Source organism: Aotus nancymaae, unplaced genomic scaffold (assembly GCF_030222135.1).
Source record: "Aotus nancymaae isolate 86718 unplaced genomic scaffold, 86718_ANA_hifiasm-v0.15.2.pri h1tg000200l, whole genome shotgun sequence".
Classification (NCBI taxonomy): domain Eukaryota; kingdom Metazoa; phylum Chordata; class Mammalia; order Primates; family Aotidae; genus Aotus; species Aotus nancymaae.
In genome coordinates, this window is record NW_026988615.1 from 380,740 (window position 1) to 406,547 (window position 25,808).

A 25,808-nucleotide genomic window follows, 5' to 3' on the forward strand; every position below is an offset into this window, starting at 1 on the left:
TGACTTCCAGCCTAAGGTGAAGCTCAAGCCTCTCCTGATACACTCTGCTGCCTTTCAGTGTAGCACATGGTGAGATTCATTGTATCCTGCCATCTCTTATCAGATGGTAAGGTCCAGGGGGAGCTTATCACGCTCTCTAGGTTGAATGTGGCCATACCAGCTGAGATATAAAAGAACTATGAGATAAATAGTGCCACTTCTCCAGATTATTTTCCTTAGTTAAAAGCTCATGCCTTTCAAGTTGAAGAGAATTTCTATCTACTCATTTGCTTCTGTGGCTTTCCATTTGGATGGTAAATTCTTTTCAAATCTTGAGGAAACATTTTCTAAGAAAGGACATGCCCTTGAGTTGTCAAATTCACTCCATAGCAAGCTGTTTCTTCCACACCCCAGATAAATTGAATGGATCTTTGCCATGGAATACTCTGTAAGGCTCAGCCAATAGTTTCCTGTTAGCCATACTGTTCATAATGCTGCCCTTGAGGACATCTTGAAATTTTTCTTCATTTTGTTGGAAAAACAAGAATTTAGGGTCAGAGATAACTCAGCTTACCTTAGATGACCTCCATCTAACTGTGACTATTGACAAAGATTGTATTAGTCTTGAAAACATTAATTATGCTCTCAAGGCTTAAGTGCTATATAACTAAAATAAATTTTCAAAGTCTGAGTTGTTTCCTAGATTTCACAGAAAAATCAGCTCAGTTTTTCTGAGCACTCAGTTCTTAGGCTATTGTCTATACAGTTGAGAGATAAATACTGACACAAACTGAAACAATTTAGAGGAGTAATTAGGAGGACAAATTGGCAAGCAGTTGGGAGTTGGGGATGGATAGCATGGGGAGAAATGCCAGATATAGGTGAAGGGGAGGAAGGCAGCAAATCACACTGCCACGTATGCACCTATGCAACAACCTTGCATGATTTTCACATGTACCCCAAAACCTAAAATGCAATAAAAAAAAAAAAAGAAAGTCCTGATAAGCATCTTTTTCATAGCTAAAACTTCTTAAAGTGAAGGAGAAAAGATAATCAAGATAGCCATTTCTCAGAGTATTCTTGAAAGTCACTCAGTACTCTCCCCATCTATTAACTATCTCTTCCATAGCAAAATAAACATCAGATTTCCTAACACTTCTGAAATATTTTCTCGAGGATACAAACTTGGATGGTTTGAAACAATTTATTCTCTAACAGTTTTCTGGAGCGTAGAAGTCTGAAATGAAGATGTTGGCAGGGCCATTGCCTCTCTGAAACCCATTAGGGATATAAACTAAAAATAAAATCCTGAGCTCCCTGCCAACTGAATAGAGTTCCTCTTGGCCAAGGAGACCCCAGAAAAATCTTAAAAACTGAGTTCCTGGCCATGATGGGATGGGAGGTCAGATATCCCTCATTATACCCACTCCCTTTTGCACTTTAGATATAGTAACTGGCCAGGATAAATGTTAAAATAGAGATCCTAAAACTGATGGAATAGACTCTTTGTGGCAATAAGATACCAAATTATAAACAGGAGTTAAGGTCATGCTAGGCAAGGGTTAAGTCACTCACGCTTTCACTTAAAATAATAAGCTGTGTTCTAACTTCCATAAGGTATTATTTTTTCTCTAGCAACTAAACAAGCACTAGTCTCTAGATAAGGAATATTAAAACAATTGTAGCTCATCACCAGACACTAACTGACCCCCTGTTACACGAGCCATAACTACAGCTTTGATTGGACAAGAGACTGATTTCAGTAACTTTCTCCTGACAAAACCACCAGGCTAGCTCAGTGGCTCATGCCTGTAATCCCAGCACTTTAGGAGGCTGAGGTGGGTCAATCACAAAGTTAGGAGATCGAGACTGTCCTGGCCAACATGGTGAAACCCTGTCTCTACTAAAATACAAAAAATTAGCCAGTTGTGGTGGTACATGCCTGTAGTCCCAGCTATTTGGGACGCTGAGGCAGGGTAATCACTTGAACCTGAGAGGCGGAGATTGCAGTGAGCAGAGATCCTCCCATTGCACTCTAACGTAGGCATCAGAGCAAGACTCTGTCAAAAAAAAAAAAAAAAGAAAAAGAAAAAGAAAATTGGCAGGGTGTGGTAGCACCCACCTGTAGTGGGTCAAGAATCCCTTGACCCCAGGAGTTCAAGGATGCAGTAAGCTGATTGCATCACTGCACTGCAAGGCCACATTTCTTTGGAAGAAAAAAAAAAACCACCTACCAAGTACTGGGTCTGGCCTGTTTACAGATGCTGAGCACTTCAGTGCCTTCATATCCTAAAAAGATCTTTTGACATATAGGGCCTAATTATAATACATTTAAACGTTCTTTTTTTTTAAAAAAAAAACGAGGTTTCACCATGTTGGTCAGGCTGGTCTTGAACTCCCGACCTCAGGTGATCCACCCGCCTTGGCCTTCAAAGTGCTCGGATTACAGGCGCGAGACATCAAACCCAGCAATACATTTAAATGTTAAGTCTCCACTCCAAAGTGAATGTAAGTTGTATGTTACATGCATGTTTGGTCAATATGCATGTATCAGGACTACTTATATCATTTGGCTCTGTGTCCCCACCCAAATCTCATGTTGAATTGTAATCTCCAATGTTGGGGAAGGGACCTGGTGGGAGGTGATTGTATCATGGGGATGGGTTAGCCCCTTGCTGTTCTCAATATAGTGAGTTCTCACAAGATCTGGATGTTTGAAAGCCTGTAGCACCTTTCCCTTCACTCATTCTCTCTCCTGCTGGCCATGTAAAGAACTGCTTCTTTCCCCTTTGCCTTCCACCATAATTGTTCAGTTTCCTGAGGCCTCTCTTGAAGCAGAATCATGTACAGCCTGCAGAACTGTGAGCAGATTAAACCTCTTTGCTTTATAAATCACTCAGTCACAGGTAGCTATTTTTTTTTTTTTTTTTTTGAGACAGTTTTGCTGTGTTGCCCAGGCTGGAGTGCAATGGCATGATCTCGGCTCACTGCAACCTCTGCCTCCCAGGTTCAAGCGATTCTCCTGCCTCAGTCTCCTGAGTAGCTGAGACTACAGGCGTATGCCATGACATCTGGCTAATTTTGTATTTTTCATAGAGATGGGGTTTCACCATGTTGTTCAGGCTGGTCTCCAACTCCCAACCTCAGGTGATCTGCCCATGTCAGCCTCCCAAAGTGCTAGGATTACAGGTGTGAGCCACCACAACCAGACAACAGGTAGCTCTTTATAGCAATGTGAGAACAAACTAAAACAACGAACTTTGTGAAAATTCATAGCTCCTCCTGCAACCTATTGAATATGAGTGCTTAGCCAACTGTTCATAAAGCTCTACTTCAATCCCTTCTCCTACAAAGTGCCCGTCTCTGGACTCTGCTAGAGGCTGTACTTCCCAGCCTGCAGGATGGCCACCGTGTAAGCTGTAATCCTTTAAAAGAAATAGTTTCCATTTCCAACTTGTAGATCTTGTGATTTTTAAGAACGGAGAATCCTTCTTTGCCTTTTCTAGCTTATGCTGTTTGCTAGCAATCCTTGGTCATAGATTCATCCAATCTCTGCCTCTGTCATCACATGACCATCTTCTCCTTGTGTCTCTTTTAAATAAACTAGTCATGCTGGATTAAGGGCCCATTCTACTCTAGCATGAACTCATCTTAACTGATTACATCTGCAATGACTCTATTTTCAATTAAGTTCACTTTTTGAGGTACTGTTGGAGATGGAGTTTTGCTCTTGTTGCCCAGGCTGGAGTGCAATGGTATTATCTCAGTTCACCACAACCTTTGCTAGGTTCAAGTGATCCTCCTGCCTCAGCCTCCTCAGTAGCTGGGATTATAGGCATGTGCCACCATGCCCAGCTAATTTTGTCTTTTTAGTAGAGACAGGGTTTCTCCATGTTTGTCAGGCTGGTCTTGATCTCTGGACCTCAGGTGATTGCCTGCCTCAGTCTCCCAAAGTGCTGGGATTATGGGCATGAGCCAATATGCCCAAGCTCAGGGTTGAGGTCTTAACATATCTTTTTTGGGGGAAACAATTTAACCCACAACTTCTTATACCAGAAACTTAGTTTATACACAGCCTGTGTTTTCCAAGGCAATTTAAGTGTGACTTAAATTGCCTTTTTAAGTGTGACTTAAAAACCTCACAGACACATTAAATCTGAAGAAAGGTTTACCTGATTTTGATCTATTTAACTGACTATACTTGAAATATGATTTTGTCTGCATCTTCCTTTATATGGAAACTTTTTTTTTTTTTTCAGATGGAGTCTCACTCTGTTGCCAGGCTGGAGTGCAGTGGAGCAATCTCGGCTCACTGCAACCTCTCCCTCCCAGGTACAAGCGATTCTCCTCCCTCAGCCTCCTGAGTAGCCTGGACTAAAGGTGCATGCCACCACACCTGGCTAATTTTTATTTTTAGTAGAGATGGGGTTTCACTGTGTTAGCTAGGATGGTCTTGATCTCCTGACCTTGTGATCCATCCACTTTGGCCTCCCAAAGTGCTGGGATTACAGGTGTGAGCCACCGTGCCCAGCCTGTAAACTCTTTTATTACTGAATCATCCCTTGACTAGAGGTAACTCTAAATTCCTTTGTGGATTTTAGAATCAGTATGATTCTTGCTCAGTCCAGCTACTCTCTTGAATTGAGAAGTAACTCAGGAAACATTTGCTGTGGCTATCTCTTTACAATGTGGATCGAGGAAGAGAAGGTCCATGTGCCAAAAAGATAAGGCAGATGCACAGGTAGCTGAGTCAAGAGCAAGAGTCTTAATGCCAATTGGGTCCCAGGCTTCAATTATTCTTGGGCTCAGGTTCACTCCTATTCTTGGGGTGAGTTGTCTATACTCAAAATTGTCTATACTCACAGTTTTTTAAAAAATACATAATTTGAGTTAGGTTTTGATTAATTTAGGAAGCATTTTTACCAGGACTGCTGTGTGGCACAACACTAGGTAGTACTGTTCATTACAGCAGCCACCAGCCCCATCTAGCTGTTCAAATTAAAGTTAGGCCAGGGGCAGTGGCTCGTGTCTGTTCATCCAGCACTTTGGGAGGCTGAGGCAGGAGGACTGTCTGAGCCCAGGAATGTGAGAACCAGCCTGGGCAAGATAGTGAGACATTGTCTCTACAAAACCTTTTTTTGTTAAATGTAATAACAAATATATATTTAAAATTAATTAAGGCCAGGTGCAGTGTCTCATGCCTGTAACCCCAGCACTTTGGGAGGCCGAGGTGGTCAGATTATTTAAGATCAGGAGTTTGAGGCCAGCCTGGTCAATGTGGTGAAACCCTGTCTCTACTAAAAATGCAAAAAATTAGCTGAGCATGGTGGTGGGCACTTATAATTCCAGCTGTTTGGGAAGCTGAAATAGGAGAATTGCTTGAACATAGGAGACGCAGGATGCAGTGAGCCGAGATCATACCATTGCACTCCAGCCTGAGTGACAGAGTGAGACTCTGCCTCAACAACAACAACAATAAAACAAAAACAAAACCCACTAAAATTAAATAATACTAATAATTCAGTCACACTAATCACATTCCAAATGCTTAATAGCCACAAGAGGCTAATGGCTACTGTACTGGACAGCACAGACAGAACATTTCCATCATTGGAAAGTTCTTTTGGATAGCCCTGGTCTTCCATGAATGGCTCCCTGGAGTTAAAGGGGCATAATCAAGAGGAAAGTCCATCCTCAGTTGTGCCAAGACAAGGAAAAGAAAAAAAAAAAAAGAACAGGAGGGTCCACACAACACACGTAGCTATATTCTCAAAGCCCATTGTACACTAAGTTCTGTTTATTAAGGTGTACTTTATTTCCACCAACTAAGGCTGTAAGTTTCCAAAATTCCAAGTGTCTTAGGTTTCTATTCCCTTTAGAGATGTGAATTTTTAGTGTTTTAGTAAAAAGAGCCCTGAATTCACAGTTAGTACTTGAACTCTTACTCTGTTACTATGAGACAAATCATATTAGCTTCACATTGTTGCTATAACAACACTTTTTTTATTGTAACAACACAAATGCATTATCTTGTAGTTTTGTAGGTGAGAAAACTGATACAGGTGGGCTAAAGTCAAGGTGCTAGCAGGGTTGTGTTTCTTTTTGCAGCCTCTAGTGGGGAATTTGTTTTCTTGAGATACCTTGGCTTTTAGCTTCATCTTCAAAGAAGCAATGGTAAAGAAGACTTTCATATCACATCACTCTGACACATTGTTGTGCTCCCTCTCCCACTTATAGGGACCTTGTGATTACATTGGGCCCAACTACATAATTCAGGATAAATGCTGACATTACAAATTAATGAAGGCAGGCAGATTGCTTGAGCCCAAAAGTTTGAGACCAGTCTGGACATCATAGCAAGACCCCATCTCTACCAAAAACTTCAAAAAATTAGCCAGATCTGGTGGCATGGGCCTGTAGTCCCAGCTACTTGGGAGGCTGAGATGAGAGGATCACTTGAGCCCAGGAGATCCAGGTGGCAGTGAGCTGTGATCGTATCACTACACTCCAGCTGGGGCAAGAGGAGATCCAGTCTCAAAAAAAGGGAAAAGGGCTTTCCTGAGGGTCAAATGAAGTACAGTTCACCCTTGAACAACATGACTTTGAACTGCATGGGTCCACTTATGCATGGATCCACTTATACAGAATTTTCTTCTCCCTCTTCCACCCAAGACAGAAAGACCAACTCTTCCTCTTCCTCCTCAGCCTACTCAATGTGAAGATGATGAGGATGAAGACCTTTATGATGATCCATTTCCACTTAACGAATAGTAATTATATGTTTTCCTTAAGGAGTGCAGTGGTTTCTTGGCTCAGTGCAACCTCTGCTTCAAAGGCTCAAGAGATTCTCATCTCAGCCTCACAGGTAGCTGGGACTACAGGCATTAGCCACCATGCCTGACTAATTTTTGTATTAATTTTTTTGTAGAGATGGGATTTTGCCATGTTGCCCAGGTTGGTCTTGAACTGAGCTCAAGTAATCTGCCTGCCTCAGTGTCCCAAAGTGCTACGAATACAGGGTTGAGTCACCACACCTGGCCCCTCAAGCATTTTTTTTTAAAAGAACAATCTATTTTCTCTAACTTACTTTATTGTAAGAATACTGTATATAACACATATAGCCTACAAAATATGTGTTAATCGACTGTTACTGGTAAGTTTTCCAGTCAACAATAGGATATTAATAGTTTTTTAATTTATTTATGAGACCCAATGGTGTGTGTATATATATATATATATATACACACACTTTTTTTTTTTCTCTAAAGAGATGAGGTCTTGCTATGTTGCTAAGGCTGGAGTGTAGTGACTATTCACAGGCGTGATCCCACTACAGATTAGCATGGGCGTTTTGACCAGCTGTTTCTGATCTGGGTGTGTTCACCCCTTCTTAGGCACCCTGCTGGTCCCCTGTTCCTGGGAGGTCACAATATGGATATCGAAATTAGTGAGGAAGCCCAATCAGCATAGTGCACTATATCCCAGAACTCCTGAGCTCAAGAGATCCTCCTGCCTCAGGTTCCCAAGTAGTTGGGACTACAGGAACACACCACAGCATCTGGTAATAGTTAAAATTTTGGGGAGTCAAAATTTACACATGGATTTTTTTTATTGCTCAAGGGGTTGGTGCTCCTACTGAGGAAGTCAAATATATATTTAAAATTGTCTATTAATCCTCTACCCTCTTTTTAAAAATCAAGCATCTGGGTGAGGTGGCTCGTGTTTTTAATTCCAGCACTTTGGGAGGCTGAGGTGGGAAGATCACTTGAGTTGAAGAGTTGGAGATCAGCCTGGGCAACATAGAGAGATCTTGTCTCTACTAAAACTAAGAAAAAATTAGCTGGGCATGGTGGCACACCTCTGTAGTCCCAGCTACTGAGGAAGCTGAGGTGAGAGAATCACTTAACCCTGAGAGCAAGACCCTGTCTCAAAAAGAAGCTGCAAATAAATAACTCCCCTAAAAACAATCAAGAGTTAAAGTTTGCTAAATCATGGGCTTAAAGTCCTATTAGCAAAAAAGACAACAAATTTTGTGTTGCCATAACAGTGAGTAAAAGTAGTCACCCACATGAAAACCATTCAAATTCAGAGACTTAGAAAAAACTCTGGTAACAAGATTCATCCTTCATTTCTAACTTAACAAAATGACTCCTCTAGAGAAAATAATCTTTGTGATAATATGTATTTTGAGAATTAAGGTAATTCTGTTCTCCTAAAATATTAAATAAATGTTTGGATCCAAAATTAAAAGGTGATGACCAGGTGTGGTGGCTCATGCCTGTAATCCCAGCACTTCGGGAGGCCAAGGCTGGCGGATCACAGGTAAGCAGTTCAACACCAGCCTAGCAAATATGGTGAAACCTTATTTATACTAAAAATACAAAAATTAGCTGGGACATGGTGGCAAGTGCATGTAGTCCCAGCTATTCAGGAGCCGCACAGGAAAAGGCTGGAGGTGGTGCCCGGGGCGGTTCCTCGGGCAGTGCCAGAGAAAGACCCTGCCTGGCACAAGCAACGCATTGGCATGCCGGGATGTCTGGCCAAACAGTCCGCGCTCTCCCACCGCAGCCACACAGGAAAATGCTGGAGGCGATGCCCGGGGCGGTGCCTGGGAAAGAGCCTGCCTGCCACAAGCAGCCCAGTAGCCTGACAGTTCTGACCTCCGTACATCTTACAGCCGACATTTCCTGATCCGATCGGCCAGATGGGGAGGGCGCTTCAGATTGTGAGGTGGGCACGCGGGACTGCCCTCCCCATTGCATCCCGGATGGCTTGGAATGCGTGGGCCGAGGTCAGGACCCATCGGGCTGGAGATTCAGTCTGATGAGGTGTGGCGGGGGTCGGCGGACCCCAGAAACATGGGCCTGAGGCCCTCGAGGAGGGTGTCAGCAGAACACTCCCCTGCTCCGTGTGCTCACTACCCCCTTTCGATATGGGCCACACACCAAGGGGCCCTGGCTTGGTCTCCAAGTGCAGGGACCCCTGCTTCTCAGCACTGCTGATGGAGAAGGCATTACTGCAGAGGGCCCCTGTTTTGCCCAGCCGCTGAGACGGTTCCCCAGGACACGGTAATCCTCACTGTGACGCGAGCACCAGCTCACCGCTCGTGCCCCTGACCGGCTTGCACATGCGCATTGGCGTGCCAGGATGGCCGGCCGCAGTGTCCGCGCTCACCCGCTGCAGCCGCACAGGACAAGGCTGGAGGCGGTGCCAGGGCGGTGCCCGGCAAAGAGCCTGCCTGCCACAAGCAGCGCAGGAGACCGACAGTTCTGACCTCTGTACCTCTTCCAGCCGGATTTCTTGATCGGATTGGCTGGAGGGGCAGGGCGCTTCAGAAAGTGAGGTAGGCACTCCGGACTCCCTGCCCCATTGCATCCGGGATGGCTTGGAAGGCGTGACCGAGGTCGGGTCCCCGGCACCTACCCTGTCCAGAGACACAAGACCCCCGGCACCTACTCTTGTCCAGAGACCCAGGACCCCGACACCTACCCCTGTCAGAGACCCAGGCCCCCGACACCTACCCCTGTCCAGAGACCCAGGTCCCCGGCACCTATCCCTATCCAGAGGCCCAGGTCCCCCAACACCTACCCTGGTCCAGAACCCCGCACCTACCGCTGTCCAGAGACCCAGGCCCCCGGCACCTACCCCGTCGAGAGACCCAGGACCCCTGGCACATACCCCTGTCCAGACACCCAGGCCCCCGGTACCTACCTCTGTCCAGAGGCCCTGGACCCCGGCACCTATCCCCGTCCAGAGACCTAGGCCCCCGGCACCTGCCCCTGTACAGAGACCCAGGACCCCGGAACCTACACAGGCCCAGGCCCCGCGGCACCTACCCCTGTCCAGAGATCCAGGCCCCCTGGCACCTACCCCTGTCCAGAGACCCAGTCCACCCAGCACCCACCCCTGTCCAGAGACCCAGGCCCCCAGGCACCTACCCCTGTCCAGATACCCAGTACCCCAGCACCTACCCCTGTCCAGAGACCCAGGTCCCCGGCACCTGCCCCTGTCCAGAGACCCAGGCCCCCTGGCACCTACCCCTGTCCAGAGACTCAGTCCACCCGGCACCTACCCCTGTCCAGAGACCCAGGCCCTCCGGCACCTACCCCTGTCCAGAGACCCAGGCCTCCTGGCACCTACCCCTGTCCAGAGACCCACTCCACCCGGCACCTACCCCTGTCCAGAGACCCAGGTCCCCAGGCACCTACCCCTGTCCAGATACCCAGTACCCTGGCACCTACCCCGTCCAGAGGCCCTGGACCCCGGCACCTACCCCGTCCAGAGGCCCTGGACCCCGGCGCCTACCCCGTTCAGAGGCCCTGGACCCCGGCACCTACCCCCGTTCAGAGACCCAGGTCCCCGGCACCTGCCCTTGTCCAGAGACCCAGGCTCTCTGGCACCTGCCCCTGTTGAGAGGCCCTGGACCCCGGCACCTACCAAGGCCCAGGGCCCCCGGCACCTACCCCAGTCCAGAGACCCAGCACCCCTGGCACTTACCCCTGTCCAGAGACCCAGGCCCCCCGGCACCTACCCCGTTCAAAGACACAGGTCCCTGGCACCTGTCCCTTCCAGAGACCAAGGCCCCCGGCACCTGCTCCTGTCCAGAGACCCAGGCCCCCCGGCATCTGCCCCTGTCCTGACTCCCTGGACCCCGGCACCTACCCAGGCCAGGCAACCCAGCACCTACCCCCGTCCAGAGTCCCAGGACCCCTGGCATCTACCCCTATTCAGAGACCCAGGACCCTGGCAACTACCCTGTCCAGAGGCCCTGGACCCCGGCACCTACCCAGGCCCAGGTCCCCTGGCACCTACCCCTGTCCAGAGACCCAGGCCCTCCGGCACCTGCCCCTGTCCAGAGACCCAGGCCCCCCGACTCCTGCCCCTGTCCAGAGGCCATGGACCCCAGCCACTACCCAGGCACAGGCCCCCCGGCACCTACACCTGTCCAGAGACCCAGGCGCCCCAGCAACTAGCCCTGTCCAGAGGCCCTGGACCCCGGGACCTGCCCCTGTCCAGAGACTCAGGCCCCCGGCACCTGCCCCTGTCCAGAGGCCCTGGACCCTGGCACCTCCCCAGGCCCAGGCCCCCCGGCAGCTACCCCTGTCCAGAGACCCAGGTGCCCCGGCACCTACCCCTGTCCAGAGACCCAGGCCCCTGGCACCTACCCTGTCCAGAGACCCAGGACACCGGCACCTACCCCTGTCCAGAGGCTCTGGACCCCAGCACCTAGCGCCATTCAGAGACCCAGGCCCCCGGCACATGGCCATGTCCAGAGATCCAGGCCTCCAGGCACCTGCCCCTGTCCAGACACCCTGGACCCCAACACCTACCCAGGCCCACACCTGCCGGCACCAACCCTGGTCCAGAGACCCAGGACACCTGGCACCTACCCCTGTCCAGAGACCCAGGCCCCCCGGCACCAACCCCTAACCGGAGACACAGGCCTCCTGGCACCGGCCCTGTCCAGAGGCCTTGGACCGTAGCACCTACCCAGACCAAGGCCCCCCGGCACCAACCGCTGTCCGGAAGCCCAAGATCCTGGCACCTACCCCCGTCCAGAGACCCAGGCCCCTGTCACCTACCCCCATTCAGAGACCCAGGGCCCTGGCACCTGCCTCTTCCAGAGACCCATGCCACCCGGCACCTACCCCTGTCCAGGGACCCAGGACCCTGGCACCTACCCTGTCCAGAGACCCAGGACCCTGGCACCTATCCCTTTCCAGAGACCCAGGCCCCCGGCACCCACCCTGTCCAGAGGCCCTGGACTCCGGCACCTACCCCTGTCCAGAGACCCATGCCCCTGGCACCTGCCCCTGTCCAGAGACCCAGGACCCCTGGCACCTACCCCTGTCCGGAGACCCACACCCCAAGCACCTACCCTGACCAGAGGCCCTGGACCCGGCAACTACCCCTGTCAAGAGACCTATGCCCCTGGCACCTACCCCCGTTCAGACACCCAGGCCCTTGGCATCTGCCCCTTCCAGAGACCCATGGCCCCAGCACCTACCCCTGTCCAGAGACCCAGGCCCACCGGGACCTGCCCCATCCAGAGGCCCTGGACCCCGGCACCTAACCAGACCCGAGCCACCCGGCACCTACCCCGTCAAGAGACCCAGGCTCCTGGTACCCACTCTGTCCAGACACCCAGGACCCTTGGCACCTGCCGCTGTCCAGAGACCCAGGCCCTGGGCACCTACCCCTGTCCAGAGGCCCTGGACCCCGGCACCTACCCCCATCCAGAGACCCATGCCCCCGGCACCTGCCCCCATCCAGAGGCCCTGGACCCCGGCACCTACCCCCGTCCAGAGACCCAGGCCCCCGGCACCTGCCCCCGTCCAGAGACCCAGGCCCCCCAGCACGTGCCCATGTCCAGAGGCCCTGGACCCCGGCACCTTCCCAGGCCCAGGCCCCCTGGAACCTACCCCTGTCCAGAGACCCAGGCCCCCTGGCACCTGCCCCTGTCCAGAAGCCCTGGATCCCAGCATCTGCCCCTCTCCAGAGACCCAGGCGCCCCGGCACCTACCCCTGTCCAGAGGGTAGGTCTACTTCTGATTCCAGTAGTAGATTTAATACAATTCCTCTAAGGGAAATATTTGGATTTTAGAGGAAATTGTTTATTCTCAATCACTCTCCTTGCTTTAGACCACAGAGTAAACTCAGATTTAATCCACTGAATCTGCTTGTCATGGTGAGTCTGAGGAAACACAGAAACTGAGAGGTCAAGAGGAAGGACTGAGAGCCCAGGTAAGTGAGGGATGCCTAGAAAGAGCCAAGGCTGTGGAAGCCCCTGGGATGGCTGGATCCACAGCAGGACATGGAACACAAACTGTTCAGGATGGAGGGAGTCATAATGGAACATTTCCACAAGGTCTGGGAAAGCAGTGGCTCAGAACTGATGCTTCCTCAGAGGGCATGTGTAAAAAAAGATGCAGGAACAGAATCTTGTCCAGGTGGGGGTCCCTTGGATATCCTAAGTTTCAGAGCTACCACCTGGTAGCTAAGCTCTCCAGACCTTAGCCCCAGACCCAAGGTGGAGTCCTGGAAGCTCCCGAGGCCTCTTTGGATTGCAGGGTCTAGGAGGCAGGGGAATGTCAGGAATGACTCAGCACATGCCTGGTTGAGCAAGAGCCACCTCCTGCTCTTCCCAGAGCCAAGCCTGGGTCCTATAAAAGACAGATCCAGCTCCAGCACCTCATCTGCTCTGACTCCCCAGGGACGTGTTTGTGCTTCTGTGTGTGACCAGGGTGAGTGGCAACCAGGGATACCAGAGGGGTATAAGCAAGGCAGAGGGTTGGGGAGGATGGAGTTGGGCTGAAGAAAGAGGGTTGTGTGCTTGTTTACTCCCACACTGAGCAGGAATAGGGCTCAGTCTGCCTCAAATCCTTGAGGCTCTGGGACTGGCTAAGCTCATATAGGTGGGGATACCTAACTGTGCACATCTTTTCCAACTCTGTGTTCACTGACTTCACATTGGTAATGTCAAAACTGCCACGTTGGGCATATTTACACCATGGAAACTGGCAAATGCTTCCTTCAAGCCTGGCCCTTTTATCTACAGTTTTCATGGCTAAACATTTTCCAGAAGACCTCTGGGTGTCTCCTGCAACACCCAGCTGGGTGCTAGACTTCTATTAAGGGAATAGGTACTTCACGGAGCTGTCAATACTCGATTCAGGCTTGGGAGAATAGAGCAATACCAGCTGCCCCCTGAAAGTAAGAATAAAAAGCTCATTCTGCTGATTTTTTAATCTGTGTACTTTTATCTGAAGGAAAGATTCGACTTATTTTTTTCAGGTTACTGATGTGACTGAATGATCTAAATATCATTCTTCTACTTGTGCATTGATTTTGGAAGAGGTATAATCTTTAGTTTTAAATATTTTTGAAGGGTTTTTTGTGTCTCTATCTCCTTCAGTTCTGCTCTGATCTTAGTTATTTCTTGTCTTTTGCTAGGTTTTGAGTTTTTTGGATCTTGCTCCTCTAGCTCTTTCAATTTTGACGATAGTTTTAAATATTTAAAGAGTTTCATTATTATTTTTTAGGTTGACATTACTCCTGCCAGCATGTCTTGCCAGCAAAACCAGCAGCAATGCCAGCCCCCTCCCAAGTGCCCTCCCAAGTGCACCCCAAAATTTCCACCTGTGTCCCCCAAAATGCCCACCCCAGTGCCCAGCCCCTTGCCCACCTCCAGTCTCTTCCTGCTGTGGTCCCAGCTCCGGGGGCTGCTGTGGCTCCAGCTCTGGGGGCTGCTGCAGCTCTGGGGGTGGCGGCTGCTGCCTGGGCCACCACAGGCCCCATCTCTTCCACCGGTGCCGCCACCAGAGCTCTGATTGCTGAGAGTGAACCCTCCGGGGGCTCTGGCTGCTGCCACAGCTCTGGGGGCTGCTGCTGACCTGGGCTACCGAGGAGCTCTTGGGACTGAATGGTGAAGATCCTGCTACAGCCTGAGGCTTAACTCTTTCCACTGGCTCTCATTCCATTCGTGGGTCGGCTGGGACCACGAAGACTCATGGCGCTTCCCTGGAAGAACTTTGTGCTTCATGGAGCACCCCAAATGCATGGCTTCTTTTCCTCCTTTACCTCATGCGATAATAAAGCTCTGATTTCTGACTCACAAATTGCCTGGTTGTTCTCTTCTCTTCCGAGATTTCTAAGGTCCTCCAAAGTTCAGGGCCTAAGAGAAATTCTCATGAGTCAAGGACAGGACATGAGCAGGTGATACGTGAAAAGCTGCTCCGAGGAACTGATTTCCTCAATTGCAGGGTGGATGGAGCTCTAGAGGGTCAATTCGGGCTACGGAAGCTTTGTCTTTCTCCCCACTAACCCAGACATATGTTCCAATTGCTTGTGTAGACATTGGGAAGGTTGGGAACCTCTATAGACTTATTCTTCCCTAGGAAGAAGAACACATTTCTATGAAGCAAAACTTCTCTATTGTTACAAGTAATAGTTGAATAAATTGCTTAAAATGAATATTGAGACTCTTCTTTCTTCACAGTGCAGTCCATGGTCACTGAAATCCCTTCCAGGGAGCATAACTCCGGTTAAGATCAGCCTTTTGACTTGCTGCCTTGGACACTTGGCTTCTCTTCTTCTCAGTGTTAGATCTGAGTCCCAGGATGCTGTCCTGACACTTGGTCGAGGTTCTGGGCAGGTGAATGATGAGAGATGGAGATATTTATTCAGAAAAAAATGGAAGTCTCACTTGGAAAACACAAAGAACATAAGGTACAAGATGCTATAGGAAAATAGACTTTTCCTTCTTCAATACTCATCTTCTTTGCCCAGCCACACTCAGATGTGAGGTCGGAGAAGCGACATGGTGGTTGGGTGATCTTTAATATTAATAGGAGAAGGGGAGGGAAGCTGGGACACAGCAGGAGAAATAAGCACTAGGGCTTTTTAGGTCCAGGCTGACAAGTTTCTGCATGAAGATGATGGATCAGCACAGAGAGATTCTCATAGAGACAGAGTATCTTATTAAGATACTCAGCTTAGCCAGGCGCGGTGGCTCGCACCTTCAATCCTAGCACTTTGGGAGGCCGAGGTGGTTCATCACGAGGTCAGGAGTTCAAGACCAGCCTGGCCAACACGGTGAAACCCCGTCTCTACTAAAAATACAAAAGTTAGCTGGACATGATTGCACGTGCCGGTAATGCCAGCTAGTCAGAAGGCTGTGGCAGGAGAATTACTTGAACCGGGGAGGCAGAGGTTGCAGTGAACCAAGACTGTGCCACTGCACTCCAGCCTGGGTGACAGAGCAAGCCTCTAGCTCAGAAATAAATAAATAAAAGATGTTCAGTTCCCTCCTGACCCTTACTGCTGCAATGACAAAACCCAAGCTGTTTAACCAACCTGAGATTCTGTACTATTGTGCATTTTAAATCACCCTCTGTGCTGAGACACTTGCTTTATCTTAATGCTCTTTATTATTTTTCCAGTCTCATTTTTAGCTGAATTTTCAAGTCCCTGATGAGTAGTAACTTTGAGCTTCTAAAAATATGTACATTGGCAATTTCTACAAAGTTTGTAAAATGATTTTAAATTTTCTTTTCAATTTTCAAGAGCTCTTGATATATCATTGATACTTTGATCTGTCTTTATGAAAATATTTAATATATAATACATCAGATTTAATTGAATCTGTTTATAATAACTTTTGCTATATAAATATTTTTAGTTTTTATATACTCAAATATGACTTCCTTTGCTTTTATAGCTTCAGGGTTTCTGGAGTTGGTTAAAAAGTTTTCCCCTGTCCTCAGTGTTTACACTGAGGTTCCCTTATTAATGAGTGAAACAAACTTTGATATATGCCTGCTATATATTTATATGAGTCACGCTTTTAACTTTGTGGAAACAATAGTTCAATAAAGCTTTATCTCCACACTTACTCTTTCGGGAGTGGAAACAAGACAGAGCCAGGCGCTATCGACAAGAAGATCAAAAGGGCTGCAAAGATACGGTAGAGGAAACATTTGTGTTAGTGAATCTATCAAATAAGGGGAGATAAATCAAAAAGCATGGTAAGGCTTTTTCTTGTACTGTGGCTAAAATAAGGTTCAGCATTTGGTGGGGAATATTTTTCTGGAATACAGGGAGTTTAACTTCCCAGGGAGACAAATCAAGGAGCTACATGACTTTCCAGATGAGTGAACTTCAGATAAGATGTCTGAAATCAGCCCAGCCCATTCTTCTCTCGACATCTATGTCCTCGTTTATGTGGTCCTGCAATCATGCATTGATCCTGCCAACATTCATGAGGCAATTGAGTGTTTGGCTGGTCCCTGAGGGAACATGGGCAATGTGACATGGGGTCTCCTGGCTCAGAGGGATCACACATGCTGGTGTGAGGGCTGTGGAGGTAGAAGCAAGAACACCTGGAGGCAGGTGTTTCTTCACTGACTTGTGAACCAATTCCCAACACTTTCTGAGACATAAAGGGACAAAGGGGACGTGTTAAAGAGCTGCTTATCTCCCAATTCTGGTTTCCCAGGGGATCGAATCCCATTAGTTCTTCCATTGCTTATTCAACCACTCAATCCAGATGCTCACGTATGTGCATGTCCATTTCACCTGCACTTTTATATAAATACAACATGCACACACACACGGTGCACACACATGCACACACACAGTCTTTCCTCCCCTGCTTCCTCACTTACCACATTGTTACAAATACCTTTGTCAAAGAGTATGAGGAAGCTGAGGGTGATATCACCATGACGACAGTGGAATGAACCACCTTGTTCTAAACACATTGGGAAATAGTGACTCAGGAGGTTCAGGCCCAAGCATCATCTTCTCTGGTACCCATGCTTTTCTGCAGTCCTCTTCAAAGAGGCCAGTAAATTCTGCAGTCTTTGAGGTCATGGGTTATTTATTATTCACCTCTATATCCCTATGTTTGGACATACATGGTCCAAGACGTTGTAGGCTTTCAAAGAATGCCTTTTGAATTCACCACTCTGGTCACACTATTCACTTACTTTATCCTTGAAGTAAAATCTCTCTGAGAGCAGGAATCAGGTCTGAAACTAGGATTGGATGAATAGGTACACAGAATCCCTCAGTTAGAAGCAGACAATGAGAAACTAGGATTTCTCTTCATCCTCTCCTCCCTCACCAAGTAGGCGTTAGGCAATATGAAGGTACAGTCTTTTTCTGTTTTAATCAGAGCTGTGAATATCTGTATTTTTAAATTTTAATTTTAGCATCTTTATTGAGACATAATTCACATATTTTATAGCCCATTTATTTAAAGTGTAAATTCAATGGTTTTCATTATATTCGTAGAGTTGGACAATCACCACCACAATTTTAGAACATTTTCATTACTCCAAAAGGGAACCTACATCCATTATCTGTAATTCCAAGTTTCTCCCTTGTGGAACATTTCCACAAGGTCTGGGAAAGCTGTGGCTCAGAACTGATGTTTCCTCAGGGAACATGCATAAAAAAGATACAGGAAAAAGAATCTTGTCCAGATGTAGGTCTCTTGAGTACCCTAAGTTAACTCTTTAGGGCTCCCACCTTGTGAAGGCTATGACTGGCTAAAGCCTCTCTAGATCCCAGCCCCAGAGAGGAGTCCTGGAAGCTCCCAAGGCCTCTTTGGATTGCAGGGTCTAGGAGGCAGGGAAATGTCAGGAATGACCCAGCACGTGCCTGGTTGAGCAAGAGCCACCTCATCCTCTTCCTAGAGCCAAGCCTGGGCCCTATAAAAGACACATCCAGCTCCAGCACCTCATCTGTTCTTACTCCCCAGGGATGTGTCTGTGCTCCTGTGTGTGACCAGGGTGAGTGGGAACATGGGAGACAGGAGGGATATTAGCCAGGCAGAGGGAGGGAGAGGAAGATAGGCTGGAGAAAGAGATTTGTGTGCTTGTGTTCTGCCATACTGAGCAAGAGTAGGATTCGGTCTGCCTCAAATCTACTGAGGTTCTAAGGCTTACTGGAGCTCATATAGGTGGGGATAGATAACTGTGCTCAACTTTTCCAATTTTGAGTTCAGTGACTTCACACTGCTAACTTCAAAATTGTCATTTTGGGTATATTTACATCATGGAAATTTGCAAATACTTCAAGCCTAGCCCTTTTATCTGGAGTTTTCATTGCAAAATGTTTTCCAGAGAACCCCTGGGTGTGTCCTGCAACACCCAACTTGTCCTTAGGGCTTTTGTTAAGGGAAAAGGTACTTCACGGAGCTGTGAATCCTCTATTCAGGCTTGTGAAGATAGAGCAATTTCAGCATCCCCCTGAAAGGAAGAATAAGAAGCTCATTCTGTTGATTTTTTAATCTATGTACTTTTATCTGGAGGAAAGATTCAAGCTGTTTTTTTCAGCTGTACGATGTGACTGTATGATGTAAATATCATTCTTCTTCTACACATGCATTGATTTTAGAACAGGTATAATATGATCTCCAGCTTTAAATATTTAAAGAGTTTCATTATTTTTTTTAGGTTGACATAACTCCTGCCAGCATGTCTTGCCAGCAAAACCAGCAGCAATGCCAGCCCCCTCCCAAGTGCACCCCAAAATTTCCACCTGTGTCCCCCAAAATGCCCACCCCAGTGCCCAGCCCCTTGCCCACCTCCAGTCTCTTCCTGCTGTGGTCCCAGCTCCGGGGGCTGCTGTGGCTCCAGCTCTGAGGGCTGCTGCAGCTCTGGGGGTGGCAGCTGCTGCCTGGGCCACCACAGGCCCCATCTCTTCCACCGGTGCCGCCACCAGAGCTCTGATTACTGAGAGTGAACCCTCCGGGGGCTCTGGCTGCTGCCACAGCTCTGGGGGCTACTGCTGACCTGGGCTACCGAGGAGCTCTTGGGACTGAATGGTGAAGATCCTGCTACAGCCTGAGGCTTAACTCTTTCCACTGGCTCTCATGCCATTTGTGGGTCGGCTGGGACCACGAAGACTCATGGCGCTTCCCTGGAAGAACTTTGTGCTTCATGGAGCACCCCAAATGCATGGCTTCTTTTCCTCCTTTACTTCATGTGATAATAAAGCTTCAATGTTTGACTCACAAATTGTCTTGGTTGTTCTCTTCTGAGATTTCTGATTTCCTCCAAAGGTCAGGGTCTCAGAAATTCTCTTCATGAGGCAAGGACAGGACATGAGCAGGTGATACGTGAAAAGCTGCTCCAAGGAACCGATTCCCCCAACTACAGGGTGGATGGAGCTCTAGAGGGTCAATTCTGGCTATGGCAGCTTTGCCTTTCTCCCAACTAAGCCAGACATATGTTGTAATTTTCTGTGTATTCCAGACGTTGGGAAGGTTGGGAAGCTCTGTAGACTTGTTTTTTTCTAGGGAGAGGAACACATCTCTATGGAGCAAAACTTCCCTGCTGTTAGAATCAGTAGTTGGATAAAATGCTCAAACAAATGTTGAGACCCTTCCTCCTGCAAAGTACAGCCTATAGTCACTGAACTCTTTTTCAGGGAGGGTGACTCTGGTTAAGATCAGCCTTTTGACTTGCCGTCTTGGTCACCTGGCTTCTCTTCTTCTCAGTGGCAGATCTGAGTCCCAGGATGCCGTCCTGACACCTGGCTCATGTACTGGGCAGATGCGTGATGATTGATGGTAATATTTATTAGGAAAATCATGGAGGTCCCACTTAGAAAACATAAAGATTAAAAGGTACAAGATGCTGTAGGGAAGAATAGACCTTTCCTCCTTTAATACTTATCTCCTTTGTCCAGCCACCCTAAGATGTGAAATGGGAGAAGTGTCAGAATAACTGGGGATCTTTAGTATTAATAGGAGAAGAGGACGGAAACAGGGAGACAGCATGGGAAATAAGCACTGGTGCTTCTTAGGTTCACGCTGACTGGTGTCTACATGAAGATGATGGATTCAATGCAGAGTGATTCTGACAGAGATGGAGCCTCTTATTAAGATGCTCAGCTGCCTCCTCATACTTCTGCTCTAAGATAAACACCCAGCTATTTAACAAGTCTGAGATTCTGTACTCTGCATTTTAAATCACCCACTGCACTGAGTCACTTTATTTCATTTACTGCTCTTTATCATTTTATTTTATCTTTTTATTTTACTTCAAGTTCTGGGATACATGTGCTGAACGTGCAAGTTTTTTACATAGGTATATGTGTGCCGTGGTGGTTTGCTGCAGCTATGAACTCGTCATCTAGGTTTTAAGGTCCACATGCATTATGTATCTGTCCTAATGCTCTCTCTCCCCCTACCTCCCCCAACAGGCCCCGGTGTGTGTTCTCCTCCCGGTGTCCCTGTGTTCTCATTGTTTCCCACTTATGAGTGAGAACATGTAGTGTTCGGTTTTCTGTTCCTGTGTTAGTTTGCTGAGGATGATGGTTTCCAGCATCATCCATGTCTCTGCAAAGGACATGAACTACTCTTTTTATGGCTGCATAGTATTCCGTAGCATATATGTGCCATATTTTCTTTATCCAGTCTACCACTGATGGGCATTTGGGTTCCTTCCAAGTCTTTGCTATTGTAAATAGTGGTGCAATAAACATACATGTGAATGTGTCTTTATAGCAGAACGATTTGTAGTCTTTGAGTATATACCCAGTAATGGAATTCCTGGGGCAAATGATATTTCTGGTTCTATATCCTTGAGGAATTGCCACACTGTCTTCCACAATGGTTGAACTAATTTACAGTACCTCCAACAGTGTAAAAGTGTTCCTATTTCTCCACATCCTCACCAGCATCTATTGTTTCCAGACTTTTTAATGATCACAATTCTAACTGGCATGAGATGGTATCTCATTGTGGTTTTATCTGCATTTCTCTAATGACCAGTGATGATGAGCTTTTTTTCACATGTTTGTTGGGTGCATAAATATCTTCCTTTGAGAAGTGTCTGTTCACATGCTTTACCCACTTTCTGATGGGATTGTTTTATTCTTGTAAATTTGTTTAAGTTCCTTATAGATTCTGGATATTAGATCTTTGTCAGACGGATAAATTCAAAAAATTTTCTCCCATTTTGTAGGCTACCTGTTCACTTTGATGATAACGCTTTCTTGAAAAGTTAGCAAAATAGATAGATCACGAACAAAACTAATGAAGAAAAAAGAATCAAATAGACACACAAAAATGAAAAAAGATATATCACCACTGATCCCACAGAAATACAACTACCACCAGAGGATACTATAAACACCTCTACACAAAAAAACCAGCAAATCTAGAAGAAATGGATAAATTCCTGGACACATACGCCCTCCCAAGACTAAACCAGGAAGACATGGAATCCCTAAATAGACCAATAAGAACTTCTGAAATTGAGGCAGTAATGAATACCCAATAACCAAAAAAAGCCCAAGACCAGATGGATTCACAGCCGAATTCTACCAGAGGTACAAAGAGGAGCTGGTACCATCCCTTCTAAACTATTCCCAACAATAGAAAAAGAGGGACTCCTCCCTAACTCGTTTTATGAGGCCAGCATCATCCTGATTTCAAAACCTGGCAGAGAGACAACAAAAAAAGAAAGTTTCAGGCCGATATTGCTGATGAACGTGATTTGAAAATCCTCAATAAAATACTGGCAAACCAAATCCAGCAGCACATCAAAAAGCTTATCCATTACAATCAAGTGGGCTTCATCCCTGGGATGCAAGGCTGGTTCAACACATGCAAATCAATAAACGTAATCCGTCACATAAACAGAACCAATGACCAAAAAAAAAAACACGATTATCTCAATAGATGCAGAAAAGGTCTTTGATAAAATTCAACACCCTTTCATGCTAAAAACTCTCAATAAACTAGGTGTTGACAGAACTATCTCTAAATAGTAAGAGCTATTAATGACAAACCCATAGCCAGTACCATAATGAATGGGCAAAAGCTGGAATCATTCCCTTTGAAATCCAGCACAAGACAAGGATGCCGTCTTTCACCACTCGTATGCAACATAGCATTGGACGTTCTGGCCAGAGAAATCAAGCAAAAAAAAAAAAGAAACAAAGTGTATTCAAACAGGAAGAGAGGACATCAAATTGTCTCTGTTTGCAGACAACATGAGTGTATATTTACAAAACCCCATCATCTCAGGCAAGCAGAGAGCCAAACCTTGAGTGAACTCCTCCCATTCACAACTGTTACAAAGAAAATAAAATACCTAGGAATACCACTTACAAGGGAAGTGAAGGACCTCTTCAAGGAGAACTACAAACCACCGCTCAAAGAAATAAGAGAGGACACAAACAAATGGAAAAACATTCCATGCTCGTGGGTAGAATCATTATCGTGAAAATGGCCATACTGTCCAAAGTAATTTATAAATTCAGTGCTCTTCCCCTCAAGCTACCACTGATTTTCTTCACAAAACCAGAAACAACTACTTTAAATTTCATATGAAACCAAAAAAGAGCCCGTATAGCCAAGACAATCCTAAGTGAAAAGAACAAAGCTGGAGGGATCACACTACCTGACTTCAGACTGTTCTAAAGAGATACAGTAACCAAAACAGCAATGGTACTGGTACGAACTAAATAAGTAGACCAAAGGAACAGAACAGAGACCTCAGAAATAACACCACGTGTCCACAACCATCTGATCTTCCACAAACCTGTCAAGAACAAGCAATGGGGAAAGGGTTCCCAATTTAATAAATGATGCTGGGAAAACTGGCTAGCCATATGCAGAAAACAGAAACTAGACCCATTCCTTACATCTTATACAAAAATTAAGATGGATTAAAGACGCAAACATAAAAACTAAAACTATAAACACCCTAGAAGAAAACCTAAGCAATATCATCTAGGACATAGGCAAGGGCAAAGACTTCATGACTAAAACTGCAAAACCAATTGCAACAAAAGTCAAAATTGATAAATGGGCTCTAACGAAAGAGCTTCTGCTCAGCCAGTCTCTGCCCCTGTCCAGAGACCCAAAACGCCGGCACTTACCCCTGTCCAGAGACCCAGGCGCCCCGGCACCTACCCCTGTCCAGTGAACCAGGCCCCCCGGCACCTGCCCCTGTCCAGAGGCCCTGGACCCCGGCACCTACACCTGTCCAGAGACCCAGGTCCCCCAACACCTAGCTCTGTCCAGAGGCCGAGGTCCCCCTACTCCTACCCCTGTCCAGAAGCCCGCACCTAGCCCTTCCAGAATCCGAGGCCCCTGGGCACCTACCCCTGTCCAGAGACCCAGGTCCCCGGCACCTACCCCATCCAGAGACCCAGGACCCCTGGCACCTACCCCTGTCCAGGCACTCAGACCACGGCACCTGCCTCTTCCAGAGACCCAGGCCCCCCAGGACCTACCCCGTCCAGAGACCCAAGACCCGTGGCAACTACCCCTGTCCAGAGACACAGGCCCCCGGCACTGACCCTGTCCAGAGGCCCTGGACTCCAGCACCTACCCAGGCACAGGCCCCCCCGGCACCTACCTCTGTCCAGAGACCCAGGCCCCCTGGCACCTAGCACTGTACAGAAGCCCTGGACACCGGCACCTACACCTGCCCACAGACCCAGGCCCCCTGGCACCTACCCATGTCCAGAGACTCAGGACCCCTGGCACCTACCCCTGTCCAGAGACCCAGGCCCCCCAGCACCTATCCCTGTCCAGAGACCCACGCCCCCCAGAACCTATCCCCGTCCAGAGACCCAGGCAACCCTGCATCTGCCCCTGTCAAGAGACCCAGGCCCCCGGGAACCTGCACCTTTCCAGAGGCACTGGACCACGGCACCTGCCCCTGTCCAGAGACCCAGGCCCCCCGGAACCTACCCCTGTCCACAGACCCAGGACACCAGCACCTACACTTGTCCAGAGACACAGCCCCTCTGGCACCTGCCCCTGTCCAGAGACACAGGCCCCCGGCACCTACCCCGTCCAGAAACCCAGGCCCCCGGCACCTACCCTGTCCAGAGACACAGCCCCACCGGCACCTACCCCTGTCCAGAGACCCAGGACCCCGGCACCTATGCCCGTTCAGAGAACCAGGCCCCCGTGACCTGTCCCTGTCCAGAGACCCAGGCTCCCCCAGCACCTGCCCCTGTCCAGAGGCCCTGGATCCCGGCAGCTACCCAGGCCCAGGCCCCCGGTACCAACCCCTGTCTAGAGACACAGGCCCCCTGGCACCTACCCCTGTCTGGAGACCCAGGCCCCGCGGCACCTACCCCTGTCCAGAGACCCAGGACCCCGGCACCTACCGCTATCCAGAGACCCAGGTCACTCGCCACCTGCCACTGTCCAGAGGCCCTGGCCCTGGCACCTACCCAGGCCCAGGCATCCCGGTACCTATCCCTGTCCAGAGACCCATGCCCCCATTACCTGCTCCTGTCCAGAGACCCAGGCCCCCCGGCACCTGCCCCTGTCCAGAGGCCCTGGACCCCAGCACCTACCCAGGCCCAGGCCCCTGGCACCAACCCTTGTCTAGAGACGCAGGCCCCCTGGCACTTACCCCTGTCCGGAGACCCAGATCCCTGGCATCTACCCCTGTCCAGAGACCCAGGCCCACCGGCACCTACTCCTGTCAAGAGACACAGGCGCCCCCGCATCTGCCCCTGTCAATACACCCAGGCTCCCCGGGACAAGACCCTGTCTGGAGGCCCTGGACCCTGGCACCTACCCAGGCCCACGCCCCCCGGGACCTACCCCCGTCCAGAGACCCAGGAACCCTGTCACCTATCCCTGTCCAGAGAATCAGGCCCCCCGAAACCTACCCCCGTTCAGAGACCCAGGACCCCGGCACCTGCCCCTGTCCAGAGACCCAGGACCCCGGTAACTAGCCCTGTCCAGGGACCCTGGACCCCAACATCTACCCCTGTCCAGAGACCCAGGCCCCCCAGCACCTACCCCTGTTCAGAGACCCAGGACAGCCGGAACCTACCCCTGTCAAGAGACCCAGGCCCCCCGGCACCTACTGTTGTCCAGAGACCCAGGCCCCCGGCACCTATCCCGTCCAGAGACCCAGGCCCCCGGCACCTACCCCGTCCAGAGACCCAGGACCCCGGCACCTACCCCTATCCAGAGACCCAGGCCCCCGGCACCTACTCCTGTCTAGAGGCCCTGGACCCCGGCACCTATCTCTGTCCGGAGACACAGGTCCCCTGGCACCTATCCCCGTTCGGAGATCCAGGCCCCAGGCACCTATTCCTGTTCGGAGATCCAGGCCCCCGGCACCTATCCCCGTTCGGAGATCCAGGCCTTCGGCACCTGCCCCTGTCCAGAGAACCAGGCCCCCAGAACCTGCCCCTGTCCAGAGGCTTTGGACCCCGGCACCTACCCAGGCCCAGGCCCCCCGGCACATACCCTTGTCCAGAGACCCAGGCACCCCGGCACCTACCTCTTTGCAGAGACACAGGACCCAGGCACCTGCCCCTGTCCAGAG

The 25,808-nt window shown here is 48.9% G+C and overlaps 1 protein-coding gene and 1 long non-coding RNA gene across 2 annotated transcripts in view; one reads left to right on the top strand and one right to left on the bottom strand.

Annotated features, from left to right (window-relative positions):
* LOC105733681 (protein MGARP-like) overlaps positions 1 to 25,808 on the bottom strand; it is a 57,249-nt gene that overhangs the window by 19,142 nt on the left and 12,299 nt on the right. The window contains exons 4-5 of the mRNA XM_064371862.1: positions 16,374 to 16,431; positions 14,165 to 15,125 (exon numbers count right to left, since the gene is read on the bottom strand). The gene's annotated coding sequence lies outside the window, so the exon portion shown is untranslated. The remainder of the gene's footprint in view (positions 1 to 14,164; positions 15,126 to 16,373; positions 16,432 to 25,808) is intronic.
* On the top strand, positions 9,184 to 14,591 carry LOC135273028 (uncharacterized). Its single transcript, XR_010340921.1, has 3 exons — positions 9,184 to 9,322; positions 12,622 to 12,723; positions 14,022 to 14,591. It is a non-coding gene; the product is annotated as an uncharacterized LOC135273028 (long non-coding RNA).